Raw genomic sequence first — 12,695 nt, forward strand, 5'->3', positions numbered from 1 at the left:
ACTAAACAAACCCAGTTTTTTCAATCATTTCTTATAGGGCACATTTTCTAAACCTTTAATCATTTTTGTTGTTACTCTCCTCTGGACTTTCTACAGTTTGTCCACATCTTTCCCGAAGTTTGGTGCCCAGAACTGGACACAATACTCCAGTTGTGGTCTTATCAGTGCTGAGTAGAGTGAAAGAATTACTTCTTGAGTCTTGCTTACCACACTTCTGCTAATACATCCCAGAATTATGTTTGTTTCGTTTTTTGTTTTTTTGCAGTAGTATTACATTGTTGACTCATATTTAGTTTGTGGTCCACTAGGGACCGTCGCACTGTGGAAGTAAATGCGTGGTTACGCAGGTGGTGTCGAAGAGAGGGTTTTGGATTCTTCGATCATGGGATGTTGTTCCAGGAAGAAGGATTACTAGGAAGAGACAGGATTCATCTAACGAAGACAGGGAAGAGTATCTTCGCAGACAGGCTGGCTAACCTAGTGAGGAGGGCTTTAAACTAGTTTCGACGGGGGACGGGGACCTAAGCCCGAAGATAAGTGGGGAAGAGGGACACCACAAGGAAGCAAAAGGAGGAGGGTGCAGCAGGGGAGGCCTCCCGATTCATACTGTGAAAGTAGGCCAATCGGCTACTTATCTCAAATGCCTGTACACAAATGCAAGAAGCCTGGGAAACAAGCAGGAGGAACTGGAAGTCCTGGCACAGTCAAGAAACTACGACATGATTGGAATAACTGAGACTTGGTGGAATAACTCTAACGATTGGAGCACTGTCATGGATGGGTATAAACTGTTCAGGAAGGACAGGCGGGGGCGAAAGGGTGGAGGAGTTGCACTGTATGTAAGAGAGCACTATGACTGCTCTGAGCTCAAGTATGAAACTGGAGATAAGTCAGTTGAGTGTCTCTGGGTTAAGCTTAGAAGCAAGAACAATAAGCATGATGTCGTGGTGGGTGTCTGTTACAGACCACCAGACCAGGAGGATGAGGTAGATGAGGCTTTCTTTACTCAACTAGGGAAAGTTTCCAGTTCACAGGATCTGATTCTCATGGGAGACTTCAATCACCCTGACATCTGCTGGAAGAGCAATACAGCAGAGCACAAACAATCCAGGAAGTTTTTGGAGGGTGTCGCAGACAATTTCCTGGTGTAAGTGCTGGAGCAACCAACTAGGGGCCGTGCTTCTCTTGACCTGCTGCTCACAAACAGGGAAGATTTGGTAGGGGAAGTAGAAGTGGGTGGCAACCTAGGCAGCAGTGACTATGAGATGGTTGAGTTCAGGATCCTGACAAAAGGATGGAAGGAGAACAGAAGGATACGGACCATGGACTTCAGAAAAGCGGACTTTGACTCCCTCAGGGAACTGATGGGCAGGATTCCCTGGGAGGCTAATATGAGGGGGAAAGGAACCCAAGAGAGCTGGCTGTATTTTAAAGAGACCTTATTGAGGGCACCGGAGCAAACCATCCCGATGTGCAGAAAGAATAGCAAATATGGTAGGCGTCCAGCTTGGCTTAACAAAGATGTCCCTGGTGAACTTAAACGTAAAAAAGAAGCTTACAAGAAGTGGAAGCTTGGTCAGATGACTAGGGAGGATTATAAAAACGCTGCTCGAACATGCAGGAATGAAATCAGGAAGGCCAAAGAGCAATTGGAGTTGCAGCTAGCAAGGGACATGAAGGGGAACAAGAAGAGTTTCTACAGGTATGTTGCCAACAAGAGGAAGATTAGGGGAAGTGTGGGCCCCTTAGAGAATGAAGGAGGCGACCTAGTGACGGAGGATGTGGAGAAAGCTGAGGTACTCAATGCCTTTTTTGCCTCTGTCTTCACAGACAAGATCAGCTCCCAGACTACTGTACTGGGTGGCACAGAATGGGAAGGAGGCGAACATCCCGCAGTGCTGAAGGAACAGGTCCAAGACTATTTAGAAGGATTAGACATATACGAGTCCATGGGGCCAGATGCGATGCACCCGAGAGTGCTGAGGGAGTTGGCTGAGGTGATTTCAGAGCCATTGGCTATTATCTTTGAAAGGTCGTGGGAACAGGGGGAGGTCCCTGAGGACTGGAAAAAAGCAAATATAGTGCCCATCTTCAAAAAAGGGAGGAAAGAGGATCCAGGGAACTACAGACCGGTCAGCCTCACCTCAATCCCTGGAAAAATCATGGAGCAGGTCCTTAAGGAATCTATTCTAAGGCACTTGGAAGAGAAGAAGGTGATCAGGAACAGTCAACACGGATTCACCAAGGGAAAGTCATGCCTGACCAACCTGATTGCTTTCTATGATGAGGTGACTGGCTCTGTGGATGTAGGGAAGGCGGTGGATGTGATATACCTTGACTTTAGCAAAGCTTTTGATACTGTCTCTCACGGTATTCTTATCAGCAAGTTAAAGAAGTATGGGTTGGATGAATTGACTACAAAATGGATAGAGAACTGGCTAGAGCATAGGGCTCAACGAGTAGTGATCAATGGCTCCATGTTTAGCTGGCAACCGGTCACAAGCGGAGTGCCTCAGGGGTCAGTCCTGGGGCCGGTTTTGTTCAACATCTTTATTAATGATCTGGAGGATGGGGTAGATTGCACCCTCAGCAAGTTTGCGGATGACACTAAGATGGGGGGAGTGGTAGATACCCTGCAAGGTAGGGATAGTATACAGAGTGACCTAAACAAACTGGAGGATTGGGCCAAAAGAAATCTAATGAGGTTCAACAAAGAAAAGTGCAGAGTCCTCCACTTAGGAAGGAAGAATCCAATGTACAACTATAGACTGGGGACCGACGAGCTGGGCAGCAGTTCTGCAGAAAAGGACCTGGGGGTAACAGTGGATAAGAAGCTGGATATGAGTCAGCAGTGTGCCCTGGTTGTCAAGAAGGCTAATGGCATATTGGGCTGCATTAGGAGGGGCATTGCCAGCAGGTCACGGGAAGTGATTATTCCCCTCTATTCGGCATTGGTGAGGCCACATTTAGAATATTGTGTCCAGTTTTGGGCCCCCCACTACAAAAAGGATGTGGAGAAGTTGGAGAGAGTCCAGCAGAGGGCAACAAAAAGGATTAGGAGGCTGGAGCACAGGACTTATGAGGAGAGGCTGAGGGAACTGGGCTTGTTTAGTCTGCAAAAGAGAAGAGTGAGGGGGGATTTGATAGCGGCCTTTAACTACCTGAAAGGGGGTTCCAGGGAGGATGGGGCTAGGCTGTTCTCGGTAGTGGCAGATGACAGAACAAGGAGCAACGGTCTCAAGTTGCAGGGGGGGAGGTCTAGGTTGGACATTAGGAAAAAGTTTTTCACTAGGAGGGTGGTGAAGCACTGGAATGGGTTACCTAGGGAGGTGGTGGAATCTCCCTCTTTAGAGGTTTTTAAGCTGAGGCTTGACAAAGCCCTGGCTGGGATGATTTAGCTGAGGTTAGTCCTGCTTTGAGCAGGGGGTTGGACTAGATACCTCCTGAGGTCCCTTCCAACTCTGTGATTCTATGATTCTATGATTCTATAACTCCCAGCTCCTTTTCTGCAGTACTCCTTCTAAGGCTGTCACTTCCCATTTTGTAGTTGTGCAATTGTTTGTTCCTTCCCAAGTGCAATACTTTGCATTTCTCTTTATTGAATTTCATCCTATTTATTTCAGACCATTTGTCCGGTTCATCAAGATAATTTTTTAATTCTAATCCTGTTCTCCAAAGCACTTACAACCCCTCCCCACAAGTTGGTATTGTCCACAGACTTCATAAGTGTACTCTCTATGGCACTATTAGAATCATTTATGAAGACACTGAATAGACCCAGATCCAGGACAGATCCCTGCAGGGGTCCACTAGATAAGCCCTTCCAGCCTGACTGTGAACCATTGTTAACTACTCCCTGAGTACAGTTTTCCAGACAGTTGTGCACCACCTTATAGCAGGTTCATGTAGGATATATTTCTGTAGTTTGTTTATGAGCAGTTCATGTGAGACAGTATCAAAAACATGGTTAAACTCGAGATATATCACACCTACTGCTTACCCAGTCTACAGGCTTCTTACCCTGTCAAAGAAGGATATTAGGCTGGTTGACATGACTTGTTCTTGACAAATCCATGTTACTTATCACCTTATTGTCTTCTAGGTGCTTACACATTGAATTGTTTGGTTATTTGCTCCATTATCTTTCTGGGTACCATAGGTAAGCTGACTGGTCTATAATTCCATGGATTGGCCATATATCCCTTTTTATAGATAGATACTATTTATATTTGTCCTTTTCCAGTTCTCTGATATCTCTCCCGTCCTCCAGGAGTTCTCAAAGATAATCACTAATGGCTCAGAGATCGCTTCAGCCAGTTCCTTAAGGCCTGGTCTACACTAGAAAGTATGTCAACCAAAGTCAGCTTTTGTTGACAAAACACTGCTGGTGCACACCCCCCGCTGACGCAGCTGCCCTGTTTTTTTGATGAAATAAAAACCACCTCAGTGAGAGGCACAGAGCTTTTATCAACAAACTTTTATTGACAAAGCATCAGTGTAGACACTGCATTTGGTTCTCTTGCGGTAAACGGCCTCCAGGAAGTGTCCCACGATGCCCATCCTGACCACTCTAGCCATCAGTTGGAACTCTGCTGCCCTGCAGTCACCCGCCCCTCCACCTTAAAGTCCTGGGATTTTTTGAAATTCCACTTCCTGCTTGGTCAGGATGGAGAGTTCACATCTCATCTTCCCAGCTGAGGAGGGCGACTCCAGGCACCAAACACTCTCCCACTTGGAGCACACCGGACCAGATCGGCATTTGGGGAGAGTTGGCCATGCAGTGCCAGCTCCTCTCTAGCCGTAGGAACTATGATACCTATGGCCAGATTTCTGGTGCCATGGTGGAGAAGGGCTATGAATGGGATGGGCTGAAGTGCTGAGCGAAAATCAAGGAGCTGTGGCAGAGCTACCAGAAGGCCAGGGAGGCAAACCGTCGCTCTGGTGTGGAGCCAAAGAGCTGCAAATTCTATAAAGAGCTGGAAGCCATCCTCAGCAGTGACCCCACCTCCACCCCCAAGACACCCGTGGATACCTTCACAGCCCCGGGGCCAGCAGACACTGGACTCAACCCTGACAAAGAAGTTGTTGATGAGGAGTTGGAGGATGATGCGGAGCCGGGGACCAGTTTGTTTCGTGAAATGGGGAGTCAGGAGTGTGACCCTTTCGTGCCTAGAGTAGCCACCTGAAAATGCCAAGGGCAGGGCAGGTTGCAAAAGGAGAGCAGATTCTCCCAGCGCTGGTGGGTGACACTGAAGCCAGACTTCCCAACCAGCCACAAACAATGCTTCTGATTCCCCACACTGGTCTCTGGCTCCCAATCAGCCACTAGGTCCAGTAAAGAGACCAGTTATTTAAAACTCTATGCTCCTTACCAAAAAAGTTTCTCAGTACCAGATCAATATAAGTTTGGCTCTTTCCCAAAATACCATACTGCCAGCCAATCCTTTAGTAACTAAAACTAAAGGTTTATTATAAAAAGAAAGGAACAAACAGTAAGAGAAATGTTAAAGGATTAAAGTAATCAGATACATACAAATGATTTGAAGTAGACTTGTGGAGTTTGCCGGCTTGTATAATCCCTCTGGTATACATCCAGTACCTGGATGGGTCTCAGTCCTTTGTTTCACAGCTTCAGTTGTAGTTGAGTTTGATCCAGAGGTAGATAGGTGACTGAAGGCTGAACACGACTGAAGACAAAATAGATCCCGGGCAGCTGCCTTTTATGTCCTTTGGTCTATGCCATGGTGCTTGTGGAATTTTTTACAGGAACCAAAATGGAATCCAGAGTCACATGGGCAAGTCCTGGTGACTCATCAGGTATATCCCTGGCTTCTACCCCTGGGCCCCTTGCACCTGTGAATGTCTTAATGGGCCATTAAGCAGGCTAGTGCTGCAGCCATCCTGTCTGAGTTGTTACCCAGATAGCACAATTTGAAATACAGATATAGCAACCATATCCATAACTTCCACTACACATATAACACATGAACATAAACATTATCATCTTACTTAGCACATTATAACCTTTCTAACAGTACCTGACATGGCATATCTCACATGAACTATTATGACTATGACATATTGATGTTAAATAATACAATAAATACCCCTTCCCCCCAGTCCAGCCAGCGTGACAAGAAGCTCTTCTTGACTCCAGAAGATTGCAGCCAGTCCCAGACCTACAGCTTTGGTGTCCTGGATCCAGGAGAGAGGGGGGCTCAGGTAAGTGGTTTTTTAAATTTTGTGTACGTGAGGGAAAACTGTCCTTTGGTTTGTTGCATTATAAAACTGGTTGAAGGGATAGAAATGCACAGCAGTAGATCCTGTGTTTGCATGTGCTTCCCAACCCCCCTTCAGCGAGGCAGTGTATGGAAAAGCATGTGAATGCATGCCGAGATTTCTCAGGAATTCTCCAGAAAGATCTCAAGAAAACTTTCTTGGAGGTGCTCGCAAATCCTCTGCCGAAGGTTCCTTGGCAGAGCAGTTTTGTTCCTTCCACCACTGAAGGAAACTTTCCCATGACAATCGGCAATCACTTGTGCAGGCATCAAAGCAGCATGCAGGCGAGCGGCATAGGAACCCAGTTCGAAGCTGCGCTCATGGAGGAGATGCACTCTAGCATCCCTGCTTACTCTGAGGAGTGAGATATCAGCTTTTATGGCCCTTGCCTATGGAAAATGGTGGCACAATTTACAATTTTTTCCCTCTCGAACAGCATCGAGACCCCAAACAACCTCCCTCTCGTAACCTCTTCCCCAGGTTTATGGCCCCCTCCAAGCCCAAGGAAAAACTCATCGTTCCCTGCTTCACCGTGGAGCTGTGCATTTGCCAGTGGACAGTGAGGAAGAGGTGTATTTAACAGTAATGCACCAATGCTGTTATTGCACTCAATAATGTTTCTGTTCATTGTTTAGTATGTTTCTGCAGATGTGGCCTTGCTGGTCAAACATCCCACACCTGCCAAATGGCTGCGGTTGATAGAAAGCGACCTCAGAGGAGCAAAAAGGAGATGTTCCAAGAACTCCTTCAGGCCTCTGAGATGGACAAAACAGAAGAAAGGGCAGGGAGAAGCATGGATCACCAGGCGAGGAAAGAAAACCATAAACGAGTTATGGCAGGTCATGATCACATGATAAAAGCCATGGAGGAGCAAATGGAGCTACTAAAGTCACTAATCACGCTGCACATAGAAATCATTCTTCTCTGCCCCTCCCCCCCCCGGCAGTCTATACAGAACTGCCCTCCACAAACTGCACCCACACATGCCTGCTTGCTTACTGTTGGGACAGACAACTTTTTGGAGGGCCATAAAATCCACGTTTTACTCCGATTGTCTTGAAACTTGCTTAGCCTCTTTGGAGCCTGGGATAGGGGTAAAGATCCAAATCTGGGGTCATTTGAGCAAGGGACTGCTGAAGTGAAATGTACCAAAACTCTTCATTTTCTGGTTGTCAGAGTTTCAATGCAGTGAACTCCGAATTCTGGAAGGGCACAAGGCACCAGTGGGAAACATTAACTTATATTAATGATGTTTTGGAACATGTAATGGATTGTTGGACTTATCAAGGTTACAGAGAATCCCGGAAGACAAGTTCTGAGGTATTTGCATTTCTCAGTTCTGGGGAAAGTGTTGACAATAGGTGAAGAATGTCTTCCTGTTTAATTCTTGGAAAAGAAGTAAATGAGTCACAAGTTATTAAGAGCCTTCCCCTGATAAGAACGATTCCGTGGAAAGGGTTATTTTTAAAGAATCTGTGGTTCACACGCAGCTCAACCCAGATCTGGGATAAAATTCAACATTGTTCTGAAACGTGGAAATTTGGCCAATCCCAGATCCAGAAGAAAAAGTATTGAAGAGTGAAGTAACACAACACTGTGTCCAGTGTACTCCTGTGGGGTCCTATATCTCTTCTCCAGGTAAAAGAGGGGAACCAGATGAGAAAGCAAAATCCAAGTATTGTTTATTATTAAAGTGAAGAGGCCCAAGGGGTCTCTAGTTAGTATCAAAATCCATCCACCATTTCTCCCTGTGCTGAGAAGCCCACATGCCGGATGCACTCTTGGGTCCATCTCCACCCTGCTCTCATGTTTCACTAAGGCCTGGTCTACACGTGGGTTCACCCCGGTTCAGCCATCCATGGCCTGTGACTGGTGTAGTTTCATATCCCCAAGGGCAGGCAGGCAGGCAAAGCTGGTTTCAAGCAGGGTGAATCCCCAGCCACACACATGGCGCCATTCCTGGCCGGCACCAGGGATTCGTGCACTGGCAGCTGCTTCAATTACTGGACCTGATGGCTGAATCCCCAGGGAAGACACTGCCAAGGATTCCAGCACAGCCAGAGACTCAGCTATGCCTCATCCCATCCCCAGGGCACTGGCAGCTTTCATTTCCTCTCAGTAATTCCTGGATCCCTTGATTTAGTTGGTTGGGCACTTCAGAAGGCCCCAGATTGGCCCTTTCACGGTGATGTTGTCGATGACTCAGTGCCTGAGGATTTGTCAGGGAATCTGCACTTTGAGTTCACCTCACTAACCCCCCAAAGATGTAACGAGCCCCTGACCAGCTCTGCCTGTAAATGCGCAGCGGGTCACACGAGACATTGACCTGCTCGAACCCTGTCCCTGGATGGGGGATTTTAGAACTAGCTTCACCATCGTCCTCTTCCTCCTGCTTTGTGTTTGGTCACTTTCCTGGTCATTGACTGTGTGAGCCATATGCCCGGGGGACCGGTGCCCATCTGGGCTGGGGAAGAGCGTGTCACCTGGCAGCAGGAAGCAGGTAGCCTGGAGGGTCCTGCACTGAGGACAGAAGAATCCCATGCACGGCTACAGACAGGGACCAATGGGCTGGGCAGCAGTTCTGCAGAAAAGGACCTGGGGGTTACAGTGGAGAAGAAGATGGAAATGAGTCAGCAGTGTCTCCTTACTGCCAAGAAGGCTAATAGCATATTGGGCTGCATTAGTAGGAGCATTGCCAGTAGATCGCAGGAAGTGATTGTTCCCCTCTATTTGGCATTGGTGAGGCCTCATTTGGAGTATTGTGTCCAGTTTTGGGCCCCCCACTACAGAAAGGATGTGGAGAAGTTGGAAAGTGTCCATCGGAGGGCAACAAAAATGATTTGGGGGCTGGAGCACAAGACTTATGAGGAGAGGCTGAGGGAACTAGGCTTGTTTAATCTGCAGAAGAGAAGAATGAGGGGGATTTGATAGCAGCCTTCAACTACCTAAAAGGGGGTTCCAGGGAGGATGAAGCTAGGCTGTTCTCAGTGGTGGTAGATGACAGAAGTAGGAGCAATGGTCTCAAGTTGCAGTGGGGGAAGTCTAGGTTGGATATTAGGAAGCACTGGAATGGGTTACCTAGGGAGGTGGTGGAATCTCCGTCCTTAGAGGATTTTAAGGTGCAGCTTGACAAAGCCCTGAATGGAATGATTTAGACAAGGTTGGTCCTGTTTTGAGGTCCCTTCCAAACCTAATCTTCTGATTCTATGACCCTATCAGCTTGATTTTGTGGCCAAGACCTGGGACAGGACAATGTGGCCTGATGGGTGAGTGCCCCATTGTTCTTAAGCTTGTTTGGCTGGCTTCTTGCTCGGTTATTATTTTTGCAGTCTGGGGTTTGCATTGTCATTTGACTTAGCCGGGAGCATTTCCATTTAGAAAATCACTGATTTCAAAACAAACAAACAAAACCAATTAATACATTACCTGCAACATTTTTGAAAACCAAACACCTCCTGTGACCTGTCTGTGTCCAGGGAAGCCCACATGAAAATGCCAAGGTCAGAGCAGGCTGCAAAAGGAGAGCAGATTGTCCCACACCGGTGGCTAACACTGCAGTTAGATTCACCAACCAGTCACCAACAGTGCCTCTGATCCCCCACACTGCTTATCAAGAAGCCAAAACCAAGAAGTTACACAGCCCCCTTACTGCACTTCAGTCACTGACCCCAGTTAGCAACTAGGTCCAGTACAGAGATAAGTTATTCAAACTCTGTGCTCTTTACCAAAAAGGTCCTCCTGACCCCAAAGGGTCAGCCACATCACCAGACCAATAGAAGTTTGGATCTTACCCAAAATGCCATGCTGCCAGCCAATCCTTTAGTAACTAAAATTAAAGGTTTATTATAAAAGGAAAGAAGCAAACAAGGTGAGAGGTGTTATATGATTAAAGCAATCAGATAAATACAAATGACTAGAAAATCCATATATGTGAAGTTCTCACCAGAATTGTGGAGTTTACAGGCATGTACAGTCCCTCTGGTGTACATCCAGTACCTGGATGGGTCTCAGTTCTTTGTTTCAGAGCTTCAGTTTTCGATGAGCTGATCCAGAGGTAGGAAGGAAGCAGGAATGAAGACAATATGGAGATGGTGCAGCTGCCTTTTATGTCCCTTTACCATGTGGCTTCTCCCAAACACAGCACAAAATACATCACACAAGTGATGGTCCTCAATGAGTCATCTGTGCTGACCCTAATCCACACTGGAGCCTTTGCTTTCGCTTTCTTTTCCTCTTCCCCGCTTTCGCCTTCATTCTCTGCGGGGACATCACACCTCCCCACGCCACCGAGACGCAGGCGGAAGCTTCGGCTCTCCTGGCGTTCCTCTCTGCCGCTGCCTTGGCCACACTCAAGCGGCTGTCTAGCGTGTAAAAGTCAGCCGGGAAAGCTAAAGTGACTGTGGGGGACTTGAACCCACAACCTTTGAAAGTCCAGCCGCTCCCCAGCCAAATGCCGCCTTCTAGAAGTCCAACACGCTTTCCCTTGCGCCACAGAGCCTCAGGCGCTGGGGCCCTCCTCTTCTCTCTTCTCTTCTCTTCTCTCTCCTTTGCAACAGTCAACTTGCTGGCCTAAAACAAGGTTACACCACACCCGGCACTTAAACTCTGCATTGGCTGGGAATTGAACCCAGACCGACTGCTTGGAAGGCAGCCATGCTAACCACTACACCACCAACGCTGCCTGCCCAGATGCCCTCAGGAACCAGCCATATGCCTTACCCACACCCTTTCTTCAGCCACCGGCAGCCAATGGGACTTGCCGGCGGCAGGCCTCAACTCTGCCGCTCTTTCCACTCCCCCTTCAGGAGGCTAGCAAGACCCCCGGGAGGGGCTCAAAACGCTGCCTCCAACTCTCTGGCGTGGCCCCGCTCACGCCCTCTCCGGGGACGGTGGCGGCTGCCCACTTTCATGGGGGCGCTACCACGCACAACGTGCAACGCAGCTGTCTTAAGGCCAGCCCAGGGGGGACGCAAACGGTCCACGCAACACAAGGGCTAAAGCTGGCTCCACCTGGACCTTCACTCTCAAGAGCCACAATCAAAGCGGCTCTTGAGGCCAAACACACCCGCTCCCTGCCCAAGAGCAGCTTTTGGACACCAGCCTTCGCCTTTGCTCCCGAGAGCCAGCAGGACGGGCAAGGGCCCCTCAGCGCCCGGCCCACGGGCCTTCCCAACTCCCCACCCGTGTGGCAGGCAGGCAGGCAGGCAGCGGGAGCGTGGCCGCACCCTTCAGGCGCCACAGGCGGGCGCGGCCCCTCTGGCAGGCCTGCCAGCTCAGCCCTTGGCACGCAAGAGCTTGACCTGCTGGCCGCACTTCTTTACGCCTCCCTTTTCCTCCTCCAATGCAGCTCAGCGGTCCCCCCGCTCCCCGCCAGCGCAAACCACGCAAGGAGGCTTGAGAGTCCCTCCGCAGCACGAGGCGGAGGGGCTTAAGAGTCGAAGCCTCGATGGAGGGAAGAGGCTTCAACATCACCCTCTTCAGCGCGGAGCCAGGGACGGCCGGATCCCGGCCGCCCAAGCTTGAACGGCAGGGCCCCAACCGCAGCTCCGCCCCAAAGGAGAAGCCCCAGCACGTTCGCACCGGGCCGCAGCCGTCGCAAGGAGCCTTTGCTTTCGCTTTCTTTTCCTCTTCCCCGCTTTCGCCTTCATTCTCTGCGGGGACATCACACCTCCCCACGCCACCGAGACGCAGGCAGAAGCTTCGGCTCTCCTGGCGTTCCTCTCTGCCGCTGCCTTGGCCACACTCAAGTGGCTGTCTAGCGTGTAAAAGTCAGCCGGGGAAGCTAAAGTGACTCTGGGGGGACTTGAACCCACAACCTTTGAATATCCAGCCGCTCCCAAGCCAAACGCCGCCTCCTAGAAGTCCAAAACGCTTTCCCTTGCGCCACAGAGCCTCGGGCGCTGGGGCCCTCCTCTTCTCTTCTCTCTCTTCTCTCTACTTTGCAACAGTCAACTTGCTGGCCTAAAACAAGGTTACACCACACACGGCACTTAAACTCTGCGTTGGCTGGGAATTGAACCCAGACCGACTGCTTGGAAGGCAGCCATGCTAACCACTACACCACCAACACTGCCTGCCCAGAGGCCCTCAGGAACCAGCCATATGCCTTACCCACACCCTTTCTTCAGCCACCGGCAGCCAATGGGACTTGCCGGCGGCAGGCCTCAACTCTGCCGCTCTTTCCACTCCCCCCTTCAGGAGGCTAGCAAGACCCCCGGGAGGGGCTCAAAACGCTGCCTCCAACTCTCTGGCGTGGCCCCGCTCACGCCCTCTCCGGTCCCAAAGAAAATATAAATGTGGACGGTGGCGGCTGCCCACTTTCATGAGGGCGCTACCACGCACAACGTGCAACGCAGCTGTCTTAAGGCCAGCCCAGGGGGGACGGAAACGGTCCACGCAACACAAGGGCTAAAGCT

The 12,695-nt window shown here is 49.5% G+C and overlaps 2 non-coding genes across 2 annotated transcripts; both read right to left on the bottom strand.

Annotated features, from left to right (window-relative positions):
• Window positions 1-10,885: 10,885 nt before the first annotated feature.
• Window positions 10,886-10,957, bottom strand: TRNAG-UCC (transfer RNA glycine (anticodon UCC)). Its single transcript has one exon. It is a non-coding gene; the product is annotated as a tRNA-Gly (tRNA).
• Window positions 10,958-12,277: 1,320 nt separating this feature from the next.
• TRNAG-UCC (transfer RNA glycine (anticodon UCC)) lies at window positions 12,278-12,349 on the bottom strand. The gene has a single exon. It is a non-coding gene; the product is annotated as a tRNA-Gly (tRNA).
• Window positions 12,350-12,695: the final 346 nt, after the last annotated feature.

Source organism: Emydura macquarii, unplaced genomic scaffold (assembly GCF_026122565.2).
Source record: "Emydura macquarii macquarii isolate MOO-44397 ecotype Brisbane River unplaced genomic scaffold, CSIRO-AGI_Emac_v2 contig_1365, whole genome shotgun sequence".
NCBI classification, from domain to species: Eukaryota; Metazoa; Chordata; order Testudines; family Chelidae; genus Emydura; species Emydura macquarii.